Raw genomic sequence first — 17,067 nt, forward strand, 5'->3', positions numbered from 1 at the left:
TTCTCGTCTTCTGCATTGGGATACGGTGAAAATTATTGTTTCATGCGTTCTACACAGGCAGAACATACCATTCATAGAGTACATAGGGAAGAAGGAAAGAAGGTGCAGAATGTAGTGTTACAGTCATAGCTAGGGTGTAGAGAAACTTAGTATAACGTAAGTCCATTCATACGTTGGACAAGAAGGAAGGAGCTGTTCTTGCGTCGGTTGGTACGTGATCACAGACTTCTGTATCCTTTTCCTAATGGAAGAAGATGAAAGAGAGTATGTGAGGAATCAGTGTAATTGTATCCAGTTTCCCCCCACTATGGAGAACAAATGCCATTTGCTGTTCACCTTTATAGTGGCACAGGTGAAATATACACAAATCCACATCTTCAGAGTTTGAAGTACATCATCTTGCAGTATCAACATATTTGACCTACCTTTTAGAATCCCTACAGTGCAGAAAGAGGCCATTTGGTCCATCGAGCCTGCACCAACAACAATCCCACCAAGACCCTATCCCTGTAATCCCACGTATTTATCCTGCAAACCAAACCTGCACATCTTTAGACTGTGGGAGCAAACTGGAGTATCTGGAAGAAACCCACCCAGGCCCAACTGAGTTTGCACTGACCACCCAGGCCCTATCCCTATAACCCCATACATTTACCTTAGTTAGTCCCCCTGACACTAAGGGGCAATATAGCATGACCAATCAACCTAACCCGCACACCTTTGGACTGTGGGAAGAAACCAGAGTGCCCAGAGGAAACCCATGCAAACACGCAGAGAATGTGTAAGCTCCACACAGTCACCCAAGGCCAAATTGAACCCAGGTCCCTGGTGTGAGACAGCAGTATTAACTACTGTGTTACCATGTCACCCAAATAATTGTTCCTTGACTGCAGAACTAGAACAAGACATAGTTTCTGTTAATTATATCTACTTATAGGATTGATATCTTCTTTGTACAAAAACTAAAGAGCTCATTTCATAAAGCCCCAGTTATTTGTGTAATCTGAACTAGCTATTCCAAATTCTCAATTCTATTGTAAATTCTATTTTCAATTAGATATTCCGTGCTGACCTCCGAGTGCCCTACATTACGAAATCCAATTACAGTAAACTATTTGAAGTATGGATTATAAATAAGTGAGCCTTTCCTGTCATTGTTAACAAAAATATACCTTGAATGTGCTATTGTCATGTTATCAGCACAGCGCAGTTATCAAGCCTCAATCTTTTGTCCGATATTTCCTACCCAGAGGGGTTGGAAATTGTAACCTAGATTTTTGATCGGTTTGTTTGTCAGGGCAAGTACTTAAAAACTTGATCTGTTAAAATTCTTTTGTGAGGTATAACTAAGCAAAGCTTTCAAAACAGCCGATCTTCAGGGCACTAAGTAATTTTGATGCAACCTAATGAACAATTTCATAATCAAGAGAAAATGGAATAGTTAGTTTCACTTATTTGGTATCATAGCTTATACTTTAGCACAGTTTGTTATCTGTCAAACCTCCAGCCATTTTCAGGATTTTTCAGATTTGCCTGCATGGATTTTGTTTTCGAAATTTACTTGACAGTATTTTGGGTGGCACAGTGGTTTGCACTGCAGCCTCACAGCGCCAGGGACATAGGTTTGATTTCAGCTTTGGGTCACTGTCTGTGTGGAGTTTGCACAATCTCTGCCTGGGTTTCCTCCAGGTGCTCCAGTTTCCTTCCACAATCCAAAGATGTGCAGGTTAGGTGGATTGGCCTTGGGACACTGAGGGGCATATAATGCCCCTCAGTGTCCCAAGCTGTGTAGAGTAGGGGGATTAGTGGAATAAATGTGTGGGTTTACAGGAATAGGACGAAGGTGGGCCTGGGTAACGTGTTCTGTCAGAGAGTCAGTGCAAACCCAATGGGCTGAAAGGTCTTCTGCACTATAGGGATTATATGATTCTAATGATTAATTTGGTTTAAGACTTGTAGTATTGATTAATTACATCCCAAACAATGTTTAAAAAAAAGATTATTTAGTTCTGTCTATCTTATTAGCAACTGATCAGGTTGAAGCTCTGCAGTCCCACCACATCCTGTTGTGAATAATGGTGGACAATTAAACAATTCACTGGAAGAGGAGTCTCCACAAATATGCCTTCCACAATAATGGAGAGTCGAGTACATCGGGGCAAAAGGCAAGACTGAAGCATTCAAAACCATCTTCAGGCAGAAGTGCTGAGTGGATGATCCATCTCAGCTACCTCCTGAGGTTCCCAGCCTGGGTGAAATGCTCTTTTGGAGAGTTGGTGCAGACTCGATGGGTCGAATGGCCTCTTTCTGCACTGTAGGGATTCTATGGTTCTATATACAAATGGTTCTATGGTTCTATATCCCTCCAATTCGATTTTCAAGTTTGCTGATGACACCACCGTAGTGGGTCGGATCTCAAACAATGATGAGACAGAGTACAGGAATGAGATAGAGAATATGGTGAATTGGTGCGGCAACAATAATCTGTGTCAACAAAACGAAGGAGATTGTCATCGACTTCAGGAAGCGTAAAGGCTTCTCAGCCTTTTGGCTAAGATGAAGTGTAGTTTCGACATTCTGTGCTTGGTTGAATTCATTAGGTTACATTTTAGCTTCATTTGAAGCAATTTTTAAAAGCGGCATCTCAGCCTTTTGGCTAAGATGCAAATGAGATCAAGCCTTGGAGGAGGAGCTATGCTTTTTGAAAAACTGAGAGGGCATGGGATTCAAGGGGCTGTTGCCTTGTGGATCCAGAACTGGCTTGCCTGCAGAAGGCAGAATGGTTGTGGATGGGTCTTTTTCTGCATGGAGGTCGGTCACCAGTGGAGTGCCCCAGGGAACTGTTCTAGGACCCTTGCTGTTTGTCATTTTCATAAATGATCTGGATGAGGAAGTGGAGGGATGGGTTAGTAAGTTTGCCGACGACATGAAGGTTGGTGGTGTTGTGGATAGTCTGGAGGGATGTCAGAAGTTGCAGCGAGACATAGATAGGATGCAAGACTGGGCGGAGAAGTGGCAGATGGACTTCAATGCAGAAAAATGTGTAGTCGTCGATTTTGGCTGGTCCACTGGGATGAAGGAGTACAATATCAAGGGTAGGACTCTTAGCAGTGTTGAGGAGCAGAAGGACTTGGGGTCCAGGTCCATAGGGCTCTTAAATCGGCCTCACAGGTGGAGAATGTGGTCAAGAAGGCGTATGGTGTACCAGCCTTCATTAAACGAGGGACTGAATTTAGGAGTCGGGAGGTAATGCTGCAACTTTATAAGACTCTTGTCAGACCCCACTTGGAGTACTGTGCACAGTTCTGGTTGCCTAACTACAAGAACGATGTGAAATCTATTGAGAGGGTGCAGAGGAGATTTACAAGGATGTTGCCTGGAGGATAGGTTGAGGGAGCTAGGTCTTTTCTCCCTGGAGAGAGGAAGGTTGAGAGGCGACCTGATAGAGGTTTATAAGATGTTGAGAGATAGATAGGGTGGATTCTGGGATGCTATTTTCCAAGGCTGAAATGGTTGCTATGAGAGGACACAGGTTTGAGGTGCTGGGGACCAGGTACAGAGGGGATGTCAGGGGTAAGTTTTTTACTCAGAGGGTAGTGAGTGAGTGGAATCGGCTGCTGTCGGTCATGGTAGAGGCGAACTCGTCGGGGTCTTTTAAGAGCCTTCTGGATGAGTACATGGGATTTAATGGGATTGAGAGTTATAGATATGCCTGGTAGGTATGGATATGATCGGCGCAACTTGTGGGCTGAAGGGCCTGTTTGTGCTGTAGTGTTCTATGTTCAATCAGCTTGGATCATGTAGATCGAGCCCAAGACAGAAGGTGAGAGCCCTGTCTTGTCAGCTTAGATCAGGAATGTCTCAACTTGTTGAGATTCTGAATTGGATTTGATTTGATTGAATTGGAATAAAAACAAAGAAAATGAAAAAAAGAGAACATGCCCCTGTCTACATCCATGGGGATTAAGTAGAAAGGGTTGAGATCTTCAGGTTTTTAAATGTCCAGGTCACCGACAATCTGTCCTGGCCCCCCATGCCGACACTACAGTCAAGAAAGCCCACCAACGCCTCTGCTTTCTCAGAAGACGAAGGAAATTTGGCATGTCAGTTACGACTCTCACCAACTTCTACAGGTGCAACATAGAGAATATTCTTTCTGGTTGTATCACAGCTTGGTATGGCTCCTGCTCTGCCGAAGACCACAAGGAACTACAGAAGATGGTGAATGTAGCCCAATCCATCACGCTAAACAGCCTCCCATCCATTGACTCTGTCCATACTTCCCGCTGCTTCGGCAAAGCAGCCAGCATAATTAAGGACCCCGCACACTCCGGGTATTCTCTCTTCCACCTTCTTCCTTTGGGAAAAAGTACAAAAGTCTGAGGTCACGTACCAACTGACTCAAGAACAGGTTCTTCCCTGCTGTTGTTAGACTTTTGAATGGACTTGCATTAAGCTGATCTTTCTCTATACCCTAGCTATGACTGTAACACTACATTCTGCACTCTTTCGTTTCCTTCTGTGAATGGTATGTTTTGTCTGTATAAAGATTCCACATTTTAGTTTTCTGACCTGAGATCCTCCCTAACTAATGTACTATCCTCATCCCTTAATATCAGTGCAACACCATCACCTTTCACCTTTTTTGCCTGCCTTCCTAAATGTTGAATAAGCATGAATATTCCTACCTTATAAGTTTATCAATGGGAAGAGGGTAACCAGGGAAAAGAGTAGGGCCTATTAGGGACCAAGGGGGCCATCTGTAGGTGGGAACAGAGGACATTAATAGAATGTTGAATGAATACTTCACATCTGTCATCATCCAAGAGAATGAGGACAATGGTATGGAATTCCGAAGAGAGACTGAGAGATTCTTGAGAAAATTGACATAAGGAAGGATAAGGTATTGGAGGTGCTGGCAGCTTTAGAAGTGGATAAATCTCCAGTCTGGATGAATTGTGCTCTCGGCTGCTATGAGAAGCAAGGGAGGAGATTGCAGGGGCTCTGACCCAAATTTTAAATTCTTCTCTGGCCACAGGGGAGGTGCCAGACAAATGGAGACAGCTAATGTGCTTCTCTATTTAAGAAGAGTTGTAGAGATAAGGTAGTCTCACATAAGTGGTAAGGTAACTATTGGAGCACGGCATCTATCTCCACTTGGAGATGCAAGGCTTGATCAGGGATAGAATGGCTTCATCGAAGGGAGGTCATGCCTATCAAATTTGATTGAATTTTCTGAGGAGGTGACCAGGCGTGTAGATGATGGTAGTGCAATTGATGTTTATGGATTTCTGCAAAGCCTTTGACAAGGTCCCAAATGGGAGACTTAGTAAAGAAGGTAAATGCAGCTGCGATGCAAGGTAATTTGATAAAATGGATACTACATTGGCTTAATTGTAGGAGACAGAGGGTGATGACAGAAGGCTGCTTTAGTGACTGGAAGCTAGTATCAAGTGGCATACCACAGGGATCTGTTGGGTGTCCTATTATTTGTCATTTATAGAAATAACATAGATGCCTACGTGGGGGGCAGTATTAGTAAGTTTGTGCATGATACAGAGATTGGCTGGGTGATTAACAGTAAGGTTGAGTGTCTTGGACAACAAGAAAATATAGATGGAATGATCGAATGGGCAGATGGAATTTAACCCTGAAAAGAGTGAGGTGATGCACTTCGGAAAGAGTAATTTGACAAGAAGTTTTCAGTGAATGGTAGGACACTAGGAAGTTCTGTGGAACAAAGGGACCTTGGCATGTTTGTCCACAGATCTCTGAAGGTGGAAGACCATGTTAGTAGGGTGGTGAAAAAGGCATATATTTTGATGGTTCTTTATTTAACAGAATGAAAAAGATGGTATTGTGTATGTGTGTTTGCATTAAGAGATAATTGTTTATTGTGTTCAGTTGTTAAATTTGAAAGAGAAGTAAAAAGCAGTTTAAAACTTTGAAAAGGTCATAAATTAATAAGACATAGTTATTGTACTTTATTTTACCTGAAAGCAACGGCCATAAGATAAACTAAGTTTTTATTTTCTGGGAAAGGTAAATTTCAAAGAAGCATCAGGACCATGGAAAAAGAAGAAAGAAAAACATACTCAAAAGAGAGGTTGGGTGTTGTGCTGGGCAGTGTCCATGTAAGATCTCCTGGAGTGTGCTCTATGCTGGGACAGCTGTGAAAAGAAGCCAAGTTGAAACAGTTTTCAGCCAGCCAGAAAAGTGTCTTTTTTGAATTTTCCACAGTGGGCAACAGACAGAAGATCTGTAATGTCCCTTCCTCGCAGCAACAGTGGAGTGTGATGTAATAAAATTACTGGATTTTTAATGGATTAACTATCTAAAGGAACTATTGCCTAAAAGGGTGCTTATTTGCGGGTAGAACCAAGTAGGAAACTTTTGGCGGAGGGATAGTGTGTAAGACTAATATTAACTGTGTAAATGTAATCTTGTGTATTTATGTTTTGTTTAGTTAATGAATGTTTTAATTTAATATTTAAAATCTCCAGAAGTGTTACTGGAATTAATGGCTCCTGACTTCAGTTTACATACCTTCTTATAGAAAAAATACAGATAGAAAATAGTTGTGATAATTTGCCAAGTTTCCCACTGGGATTTGGTTTACCTAGCACTGACCACCTGAAACATGATAGCAATAACAACCATTCAATTAATGATCTTGTTCATTTGTAAACTAGTATAGTACTCTTCTATTTTCTACTTCAAATGCCCTTGAGTAACCAATGCTTAACTAAATTTAATATTTTTTGAATGGGAAACCCATTTTCAGACACTCCTGTAGTACTAAGTTTGGAGTTGCATTCTTCAAATGATCACATTTCCTCTCTTCCATCTTTGTAGTGATACTAATGTGTTAACAGAAAGACTTGGATTGGAAAATGTGCAGGTTTTCTTTAAATATGAATGTCAATCCTTTAAGAATTTCTACTTCACTGACTGTCTTAACTTAGGACCCCAGCATTTTCCCTGTGCAAAATACATGGCTCTTGTTTGAGGAACATCGATGCTGGCACTATGGTGGGATTACTTCAAATTTTCAGTTTCAATCTGATTATTTTAACAATTGTAGACTTGCTATTGAAAGTTACTTTACTAATCTATTCACTGTTGTCCATGAATAGATCGGCAGGCATTTGGCATCATAACATAATTTGCCATGCTTCTCATATACGAGGATTTAGAAATTAATTAAAGCAAAGAAGGCATGCTAATTTATTTACTAAATGTAATTCATCCCCAGTGACAAAAAGTGGATGATTTATATTGTTTCACATTCTAACCCTCGTTCGTCTACCTTTTTATCTGTTAGAAATAGAAAGATTTATGCTGTAAATTTATCTGGCCAGAGACAACTTTTTCTACATGAATGACTTAAGCTCCTTCAGGACAATTTAACTAATTTTCATACTGACAACTCATTAATTGTTGTGTTTCTTTTAAAAATAGACATGCAGAGAATGACAAGTACAGGGTAGATTTTCAGCTTGCCTCCAGTTTGGATGCCCATTATGGAAGCCACCCGTTTTAGGTCCCAAAAATCTTCTTTATATGTTTGCTTGTATTTGTGGAAACGCACCCCAAAAATGTACATGTGATTTTTGCAGTCTTGGCAGCTATTCCTGTGTCCAGTGAGAATAGGATTGTTAATTTGGAATCAGTTATGATGAATAATGACTTGTTTGGTGCTGAGTTGAGTAGAGACAAATTTGTTTCTCTTTACACAAGACTCTTTAAGTCAAAGTAGGTCAAAGATCATGGGAATGAATGCAATCTGTTGACAAGTACAAGCTGCAGAATCTTGGATGAGCTCAGTTTTATGGGAAGCTGGCCACAAAAGAATTGGAATAAACATAGAAAATGCTGGAAAAACAGCAACCCGGAGGCATTTTTTAATTCATTCATGGAATGTGGGTGTCACTGGTTTGGCCAGCATTTATTGCCCATCCCTACTTGCACTTGAGAAAGGTGGTGGTGAGCTGCCTCCTTGAACTGCTGCAGTTCATGTGGTACAGATACACCCACAGTACTATTAGGGAGGACATTTCAAAATTTTGACCCAGTGACAGTGAAGGAGTGGTAAATCAGGATGAGTGGCTTGGAGGAGAACTTCCAGGTGGTGGTGTTCCAATGTATCTGCTGCCCTTGTCCTGAATGGTAGAGGTTGTGGATTTGGAAGGTGTGATCTAAGGAACCTTGGTGAGTTTCTACAGTGTGTCTTATAGATAATGTACACTGCTGTTACTGCATATTGATATGAGGGAGTGAACATTTGTGGATGGGGTGCCTGGATGGATTAAAGCTTATTGAGTGTTGTTGAAGTCTCAATCAAAGATGCAATTGGAGAGTACTCCATCACACTCCTGATTGTACTTCCTAGATGGGCTCAGGAAGTGAGTTACTTGTCTGGCTACCATCAAATCTTCTAATATATGTTTCCAATCCATCATAGCCAACTTGCTGCTCATACCTTCATAATTTTCCTTTGTTCAGATTTAGGACGCCAGGGGAAGATTTTCCAGCTGTTCGTGCCAGCCAGACATTCCAGTCCCACAAGTGGCTGTTGGTGGACCATCTCTGCCACTACAAAACATGATGTGGAGATGCCGGCATTGGACTGGGGTAAACACAGTGAGAAGTCTCACAACGCCAGGTTAAAGTCCAACCAGTTTATTTGATAGGAAACCCACAAGCTTTCAGGGTTTGCCCCTTCGTCAGATGAATGGACAGTTTTCTCCACTCACCTGACGAAGGGGCAAACCTCAAAAGCTTGTGGGTTTCCTATCAAATAAACTGGTTGGACTTTAACCTGGTGTTGTGAGACTTCTTACCACAAAACATGCCATGGAGGAGGGAAGGGTCAGAAATTCTGCCCCCAGTTTCAAATTTAACTATAACACTTTCAAACTTAATGTCAAGCTATTACATTATGGTCGCTATTTCCTAATGTCCCCTTTACAGCAAGATTATCAATTAGTTTTTCTCATTGGATAACACCAAATCTAAAATAGCACTATCCCTAGTTGGTTCCTCAACATATTGTTCCAAAAGCCCATCTTGTATGCACTCCAAGAAGTTATCCTCTACAGTATTAGTGCTAATTAAGTTTACCCAAGCTATATTTAAATTGAAATCACTCATTAATACAATGTTTCCCATGTTACATGCATCTCAAATTTTGTGATTTATGCCATGCCCAACATTACCACAACAGTTTGATGGCCTGTAAACAACACTAACCAATGTTTGCTGTCCCTTGCCATTTCTTAGTTCAATCCAAACTGATTCTACATCTTGATCCTTTGATCTAAGATCCTCTCTAATGTACTGATATCATTTCTTATTAACAGTGCTACCCCATATCCTTTTCCTTTCCATTTATCCTTCCTAAATGAGGAATATCCCTGAATAGTCGGTTCCTGGAGCGCAATCTTACTGGCTATTCACACCATGCTCCCGCTGCAGCGAAGATAGAGAAATTGGCACCCAGCCAAATCTTCGTTCACTGCAGCAGGATGGGAAAATCCTGCTGGTGTGAAACACCGTAACATTCTGGTTCTAGTCACCCTGTCACCACATCTTTGCAATGATAATTAAATCATGCCTGTTTATCACTATTTGTGCTTTCAAATCATCTACCCTGTTAAGAGTGCTGCAAACACTGTGATCTTAACTTTGTCTTTTTAACATGCATTCGAATCTTATTTGATTTTCTTTGTTTCACCTGCCTTCTAATTTTGCTTATTGCTTTCCTACTTCCAATGACCAGTTTGGTTTCCTTTCAGTCTCACTCGTTCTCTGTTTTCCACTCTCCTGCTAATCTAGTTTAAACCCTCCCTGACAGCACTAGCAAATCTCCCCATGAGGATGTCAGGCCCGGTCCTGTTAAGATGCAACCTTTCCATCTTGTACAGGTCCCACCTGCCCAAGAACCCAGTCCTATTGTCTCAGAAATCTGATGCTCTCCCTCCTACAAAAATTCTCCAACCACATGTTCATTCATTCATCTTTCTATCCCTCTGCTCATATGCACACATGTAATCCTGGGATTAATGCTTTTGAGGCGCTGCTTTTTAATTTATTTGCAAACTCCCTAAAATTTGCATTCAGGACATCATTCATCTTGTATTCAATTGTAATTTTCCAAATCAAATTAGATATATGCTTAAAAAGGACAAAGTGAAGGCTTTATCGACAGAGCAGAAAGTTGGATTAATCGACTAGCTCATTCACAGGCTGGCACAGGCACAATGGGTTGATAATAATCTCAACATAAAGCAATACTGCTGAGAAAAGCAAAAATGGTGCATTGACATAGTAGAAAATAAAATGTAGTTTTACAGTATATGGGCTCCTGTGCTGTATGATTTATAGATTGCAATTTATTAAATTTTACAGTAAAGGAAGCCATACTGTAAAGCAGAAAAAGAATTGATTTCTCCTCTCCCTCTTTGTACTTTTCTTACTTATTCAATGATGCTGTTAATAGTGAGGTATTTCAATTAAAATTGGATAGTTCAGAGACTGGTTAATGTTTCTAAATGCAACTGCACTGCCAAATTAATAATTACAAATGGTAATTCAGTGAATCACTTTAGCAAATTCTAGAATGTTTTTCATCGAATTTCAAAAGTACTTCAGCAGAGTTGTTAGTATCGCAAGGAGAGTTTTTTTTAGCATTTCTGGTTTGGAATTTTATTTCATCCACTTGAATAAGAATTGCCAGTGTTCATTGTTAATTATGAGCTTTGTGAATTAATGAACTATTTCTAATACCTTGTGTGATAGATATTAGGTACAGAGACTGTAGTCGATCAGTTTGCAAAGGGCTAATCAAAACAGCAATTCAGATCCAGTGATTGACTTGATTGAGGGAATCTGCCAGTTTAATGTTGCAATGCCTTGTTCTGTACGTGTATAAACTTTTATATTTTTATTTGTCAAGTATGTTTAAGCCACAATGCTTAAAGCACACAATACCCAATAATGTGAGGCTGTTGGTATGTAAAGAAATGTTTTTAACACAAGGCTTTTTAGTGAGTGAATAAATAACAAAATAGAATCCATATACGAACATTGAGGTTTGAAAAATAACTATGGATTTGTTTTGCAATGAAATAATGTATTGCTAATTGAGAATCAAGCACCTGGAAGTTAAAATGTCTCTTAAACCAAGAATTAACTGTAACTAGATATATGGATAGAAGAAATACATGTTTGAACTACAATTAGCTACAAGAAAAATACATGCTACCTGATAGGATAACTGGTAATTTGAAATGACAGAAACACCTGTATGCAAATTCAGCAAAAAGGAATGATCTCCCCTCAAATGATACCAGATCTTCATCTAATAATAATTATGGAAAGCTGGGAAATCAAAGGGGAGTTGCTGCTGGGCAGAATGTTGACTGCCGCATAATGCATCCGAGGGTTCTGAAAGAAATGGCGGAGGTGATAGTGGATGCCTTGGTGGTTATTTTCTAGACGTCGCTGGATTCCGGGGAAGTGCTGGAAGATTGGAAAACGGCTAATGTTACGCTGTTGTTTAAGAAGGGTGCCAGGCAAAAGGCAGGGAATTATAGGCCGGTTAGTTTAACGTCTGTTGTAGGTAAAATGTTAGAATCCGTCATCAAGGAGGAAATAGCGAGGCATCTTGAGGGGAATTGCTTGATCGAGCAGACGCAGCACGGTTTTGTTAAAGGGAAGTCGTGTCTGACAAATTTATTGGAGTTCTATGAGGATGTGTCTAGGGCGGTGGATAGAGGAGAGCCGGTGGATGTGGTCTTTCTTGATTTTCAGAAGGCATTTGACAAGGTACCTCACAAGAGGTTATTGCAGAAGGTCAGGGGGCATGGAGTTGGGGGTAGGGTGTTAGTGTGGATAGAGGATTGGTTGTCAAATAGGAGGCAGAGAGTGGGGGTCAATGGGTGCTATTCGGATTGGCGGTTGGTGACTAGTGGAGTGCCCCAGGGGTCGGTGCTGGGGCCTCAGCTATTTACCATTTTATATAGATGATCTGGAGGAGGGAACCGAGTGTATGGTGTCGAAATTTGCTGATGACACCAAGATTGGTGGAACGGCAAATTGTGCGGAGGGTGTGGAGAGTCTACAGAAGGATCTAGATAGGCTGGGCGAATGGGCCAGGAAATGGCAAATGGAATTTAATGTTGGCAAGTGCGAGGTGGCCCACTTTGGTAGGAATAATGGTAGGAAGGATTATTACTTACGTGGCGAAAAACTGCAGCAGGCGACGGTGCAGAGGGACCTCAGGGTCCTTGTGCATGAGTCGCAAAAACCCAGCTTTGCAGGTGCAGCAGGTGGTCAGGAAGGCGAATGGGATGCTGGTCTTCATAGCGAGGGGGATTGAATATAAAAGTAGGGAGGTCTTGCTGCAGCTGTATAGGGCATTGGTGAGGCCGCAGCTGGAGTACTGTGTGCAGTTTTGGGTGCCGTACTTACGCAAGGATATTCTGGCCTTGGAGGGAGTGCAGAGGAGGTTTACTAGGCTGATGCTGGAGTTGAGGGGGTTGAGCTATGAGGAGAGGCTGAATAAACTAGGCTTGTACTCGTTAGAGTTTAGAAGAATGAGGGGAGATCTCATTGAGACATATAAGATGATGAATGGGATGGATAGGATAGAGGTGGAGAGACTCTTCCCGCTCAGAAAGGACAGTAGGACTAGGGGGCACAGCCTCAAGATAAAGGGGGGGGGGGGGCGGTTTAGAACGGAGTTGAGGAAGAATTTCTTCACTCAAAGGGTGGTGAATCGCTGGAATTCTCTGCCCGTTGAAGTGGTGGAGGCTACCTCGCTAAATATTTTTAAGAAGCGGGTTGATGGGTTTTTGATAAGAGAGGGGATTAAGGGTTATGGGGAGAGGGCGGGAATGTGGAACTGAGCCATGACAGATCAGCCATGATCTTATTGAATGGCGGGGCAGGCTCGAAGGGCTAGATGGCCTACTCCTGCTCCTATTTCTTATGTTCGTATAATAATGCTGATGTAAGTTATAAAGCAAGAGGCTGTGCAGCTAGACTGGGAGCAGCAGTGAATTCTCCATAGAAGTAAGATGTACTGGCAATCAGTATAAAGATCAATTTTGGTATTTTACAAGTTAACGTTGGCCCTTAGAGGAGTTAGTTCAATGTTCTGCTATTGCTACATCAATAGTGCTTGCTTGCTGATGGACAACAAATCGATCGTAAATAAAGGTTACATTGATTTTAAAACACAAATGTATGTACCCAGGACTCAAATCATATTCTCAAGCAAACTGCACAATTACCTAACACTATTATGTTTCATCTGAGGACTTGAATCTGTATAGGGCTGTATAGGGCATTGGTGAGGCCGCAACTGGAGTACTGTGTGCATTTTTGGGCGCCGCACCTGCGCAAAGATATTTTGGCCTTGGAGGGAGTGCAGAGGAGGTTTACTAGGCTGATACCGGAGTTGAGGGGGTTGAGCTATGAGGAGAGGCTGAATAAACTGGGCTTGTACTCGTTAGAGTTTAGAAGAATGAGAGGAGATCTCATTGAGACGTATAAGATGATGAATGGGATGGATAGGATAGAGGTGAAAAGACTCCTCCCGCTCAAAAAAGACAGTAGGACTAGGGGGCACAGCCTCAAGATAAAAGGGGGGCGGTTTAGAACGGAGTTGAGGAAGAACTTCTTCACTCAAAGGGTGGTGAATCTCTGGAATTCTCTGCCCGTTGAAGTGGTGGAGGCTGCCTCGCTAAATATTTTTAAGACGCGGGTTGATGGGTTTTTGATAGGAGAGGGGATTAAGGGTTATGGGGAGAGGGCGGGAAAGTGGAACTGAGCCACGACAGATCAGCCATGATCTTATTGAATGGCGGGGCAGGCTCGAAGGGCTGGATGGCCTACTCCTGCTCCTATTTCTTATGTTCTAATCTAGGCTGAATTTTTTCACACATGTGCTTCCATTTGTTTTCAAATCTTATTAATTGCTGAGCTACTCACACGGTTAAAGAATTGTTGTACTTTGAAATTCAAGAGATAATGGTTAGTTGAAACATTATTTAAACTTGGCACAAATATATCTGATGTTTGTGAAGGCCTTAAACAATTAGAAATATAAATTTTGCTAATTGTAAAGGCTGTTGAAATATTAAATTCGCATCATAACAAGTAATTGGTACTTTAGAAGATAATTTCTGTTATGGTTCAGGTCAGAAACTCTGAAGTGTTTTATGGAACCTGCCTGGATTATAAATTTGCATCTTTAATTTGGCTAGGATAAGCATGATAGGGTTCACTTCAGGTATAATTCAGATGACTCACAAAGGAGCTTTAATCAAACAAAGTATATTTAAGAATATAGCTAATATGTATAGTAAGAAAATTAGCACAAACTTTTATCAATTACAAACAAGAAACAATATAAGGATTATACATTATAGTGGTTAACAAAGATACCTAATGTGTTCTGGAAAGGTCCTTTTTACTCCATACAGACTGATCTCGGATGTCACTGACAACTGTCTCTCTCCTGCAGGTTTTCAAACCACAACCTGGAAGTGTCATGCTGAGCCAGCTTCACAAGCGAGAGGGAGAAAGACTCTCTGTTTCTTCCTGACCAGTGAGCTCACCCTTATGCCACACGAGTTACCCTGGCTGCCACCTATTATTGTAATTCTCTCTTTCTTATACGTAGTGAAATACAGCCCAGAAGTGCCACAGTGGGTCAGCTTCATGAGGGAGAGAGAGAGAGAGAGGGGGACCAATGTTTATTCCTCACCAGTAGACCCCCTTGAGTGAACAGTTTTGAAGTGTTCGGGCCCTTTACGGTTCTGTACCCTGGAATTATGTTCTGGCTTTTTAGTGACTCATCAAGATGGACGATGAGAGAGAGACTAGTCAAAAGTTAATTTAAAAATAATTAATTCAAGAACAACTCCAACTAAACTGAGTCAATAAAACACAGTCACTACAATACTATGCTATGTAGAGAAAACACTTAACTGCACAACGTAAATTCTTAGCAATACACAATTTACACAAAAACAAGAAGAATCCTAGACCCCTCCCCAACCTTTACCTAACTGGTGGATTTCTGAAGGCTGAGAGAATATACAAAAACAAAAGTCCTTGCTGCTGCTGAGAAAATAGTTGATGTCTTTCTTGCTGCTGGATCTTCCTTATTCTTTCCTCTGCCACAAAGTAGTTGTCTGGCTGAAAACCTGAATTCACTCTGACATCACACAACACTCCTGCACTGTTCCTCACAGAACTCCTTGCTGAGTTAACTGCTGAAAGGTCAACCACCCCTCTTGGCCAGAGTTCAATATTTTTAGAAGACAGTTCCTTAATCAAATTGGCTGACTTCTCCCATCGATCAGTTTCAGAACAATGGGGTGCAAAGTGCTTACAGGATGAAACTGATTTGATCACTTCCAATGACAAAGAACCCAAACTGTTTTAGGAGGTATCTGATGTGCTGCTAAGTGTCCCAAGGTGGTTTCCTGGAACTGCTAAACGTTTTCCCATTAGTGGAGGCATTTTTCTACATAGCTGGTGTAAAATTCCTTACCATTTCCATTGTCTTTCTGTAGTTGGTCAGGGCTATTGACACCCCTCTGCATAATCCTGTCAGATGGCTTTGCCATGACTCATGGCTCCCCCTTTGTTCATTCCTTGGATGGTCTGGTGGTGTATATTCCGATGTCTGGTTTGGAGCCATTTGAATGCTTGAATGTAACCTTTTAAAATCATACTGTCTTTAAAATGTCCGTTGTTCCACTTGAAATTGGTCATGTTGTATCAGGTTTAATACACTGTCTATGTAGCCTGTGGTGTTCATCCAAATGATGGATTTGCTACATCTTACAGTTCCAATCAAACCAATCCTATAGACAAAAGGCCATTTTCACAGGTTCAAAAGTCTACTGCTCAAGTAATAATGGAAATTGGGTCCTTTGGTTGAAATCTGCAGTTCTTTGGATTCACTCCAAACAGCTTGAAGACAAGACAACTTCCCAAAACACCAAACAGACTCTGGTCCACCCCCCAGCAACAGCAAATTTTCATTCTTAAAGAAAAAATGATTTGTTTTCGGCTAACCAACTGAAATTTCAAAACAACAGGGAGAGAGGGAAAACACTTCATTTTAGCTTGTTGTCCCTTCTAAAATCAAAACTCAAATTGAACATTAAAAAACTGTCCAAGAATAGATGACCGTCCTCCTAACAATGCAGGATCATAAAACTAATCTCACAGTAAACACAAACAACCCTATTTAAGCCACTTAAGCAGCAATAAAAGGACATTCCCAGTCAAGCTGGCAACAATGACATCACTGAAGCGGTGAGCTACAGAAATCAGATTTTTTAAAAATAAATTTTTTAAAAGGTACACCAGCATCACAGTTACAAATTTGAGAGGGTGAAACTTGCAACTTTAGCAGGTAACTAAAATGGGCAAGAAGCAGTTGGTTTTTTACACTTTCTCCGATTTGCCTTTCTACCCATACATAACAGGTACAAAACAGCAAGCCCAACAGCAACAATGAGATTTTCTATAGTGCCTTTAATGTTGTGAAGCATCTTGAGGAGTTTCACAAGAGAGTTTAAAAAAAAAAGTTGATACCAAGCCAGTATGAGATGTGAGGGCTGGTGACCAAAAGCTGAGTTTGAGGTAAATTTTCAGGAGCACCTTTAACAGAGGGAAGTAGAAAAATGGAGAGGTTTAGGGATGGAGTTCCATAACTTAATGACTCAGCTGCTGAAGACATGGAGTAATTAAAATTGCAGAAGCTTAAGAGAAAAGAATTGGAGAGTGCGGATAATTTGGAGGGTTGTTGGGCTGGAGAAAGTTCCACATTGATTTATTACCTCTCTGTCTCTAATGAAATATCCATTTCTGTTTCGAATCTATTTTTTCATCCTCAGCCCCTTATTAAATTATTCAAGGTGAAGAGCTGACTGTGTGAGGAATTAAGGGAATGGTTCTTCATCCAACCACACTAATGCTACACAAATATGATTATATGAATTAGGCTACTTGAAGTAAAGTTAGCTTATGATATTTTTT

General features: G+C 41.0%; 1 protein-coding gene across 9 annotated transcripts in view; it reads right to left on the reverse strand.

Annotated features, from left to right (window-relative positions):
* Window positions 1-17,067, reverse strand: part of rnf6 (ring finger protein (C3H2C3 type) 6) — a 229,097-nt gene that overhangs the window by 191,183 nt on the left and 20,847 nt on the right. For 5 of the 9 annotated variants that reach the window (XM_080197366.1, XM_080197368.1, XM_080197374.1 and 2 more), the window contains exon 2: window positions 173-241. The exons of 1 other annotated variant lie outside the window; for it this stretch is intronic. The gene's annotated coding sequence lies outside the window, so the exon portion shown is untranslated. Of the gene's footprint in view, window positions 1-68; window positions 88-172; window positions 242-15,568; window positions 16,034-17,067 lie in introns of those variants that run through there. 3 more of the 9 variants (XM_080197367.1, XM_080197369.1, XM_080197370.1) reach the window with 3 other exon arrangements.

Source organism: Carcharhinus amblyrhynchos, chromosome 10 (genome assembly GCF_965287045.1).
Source record: "Carcharhinus amblyrhynchos chromosome 10, sCarAmb.v2.hapA, whole genome shotgun sequence".
NCBI lineage: Eukaryota > Metazoa > Chordata > Chondrichthyes > Carcharhiniformes > Carcharhinidae > Carcharhinus > Carcharhinus amblyrhynchos.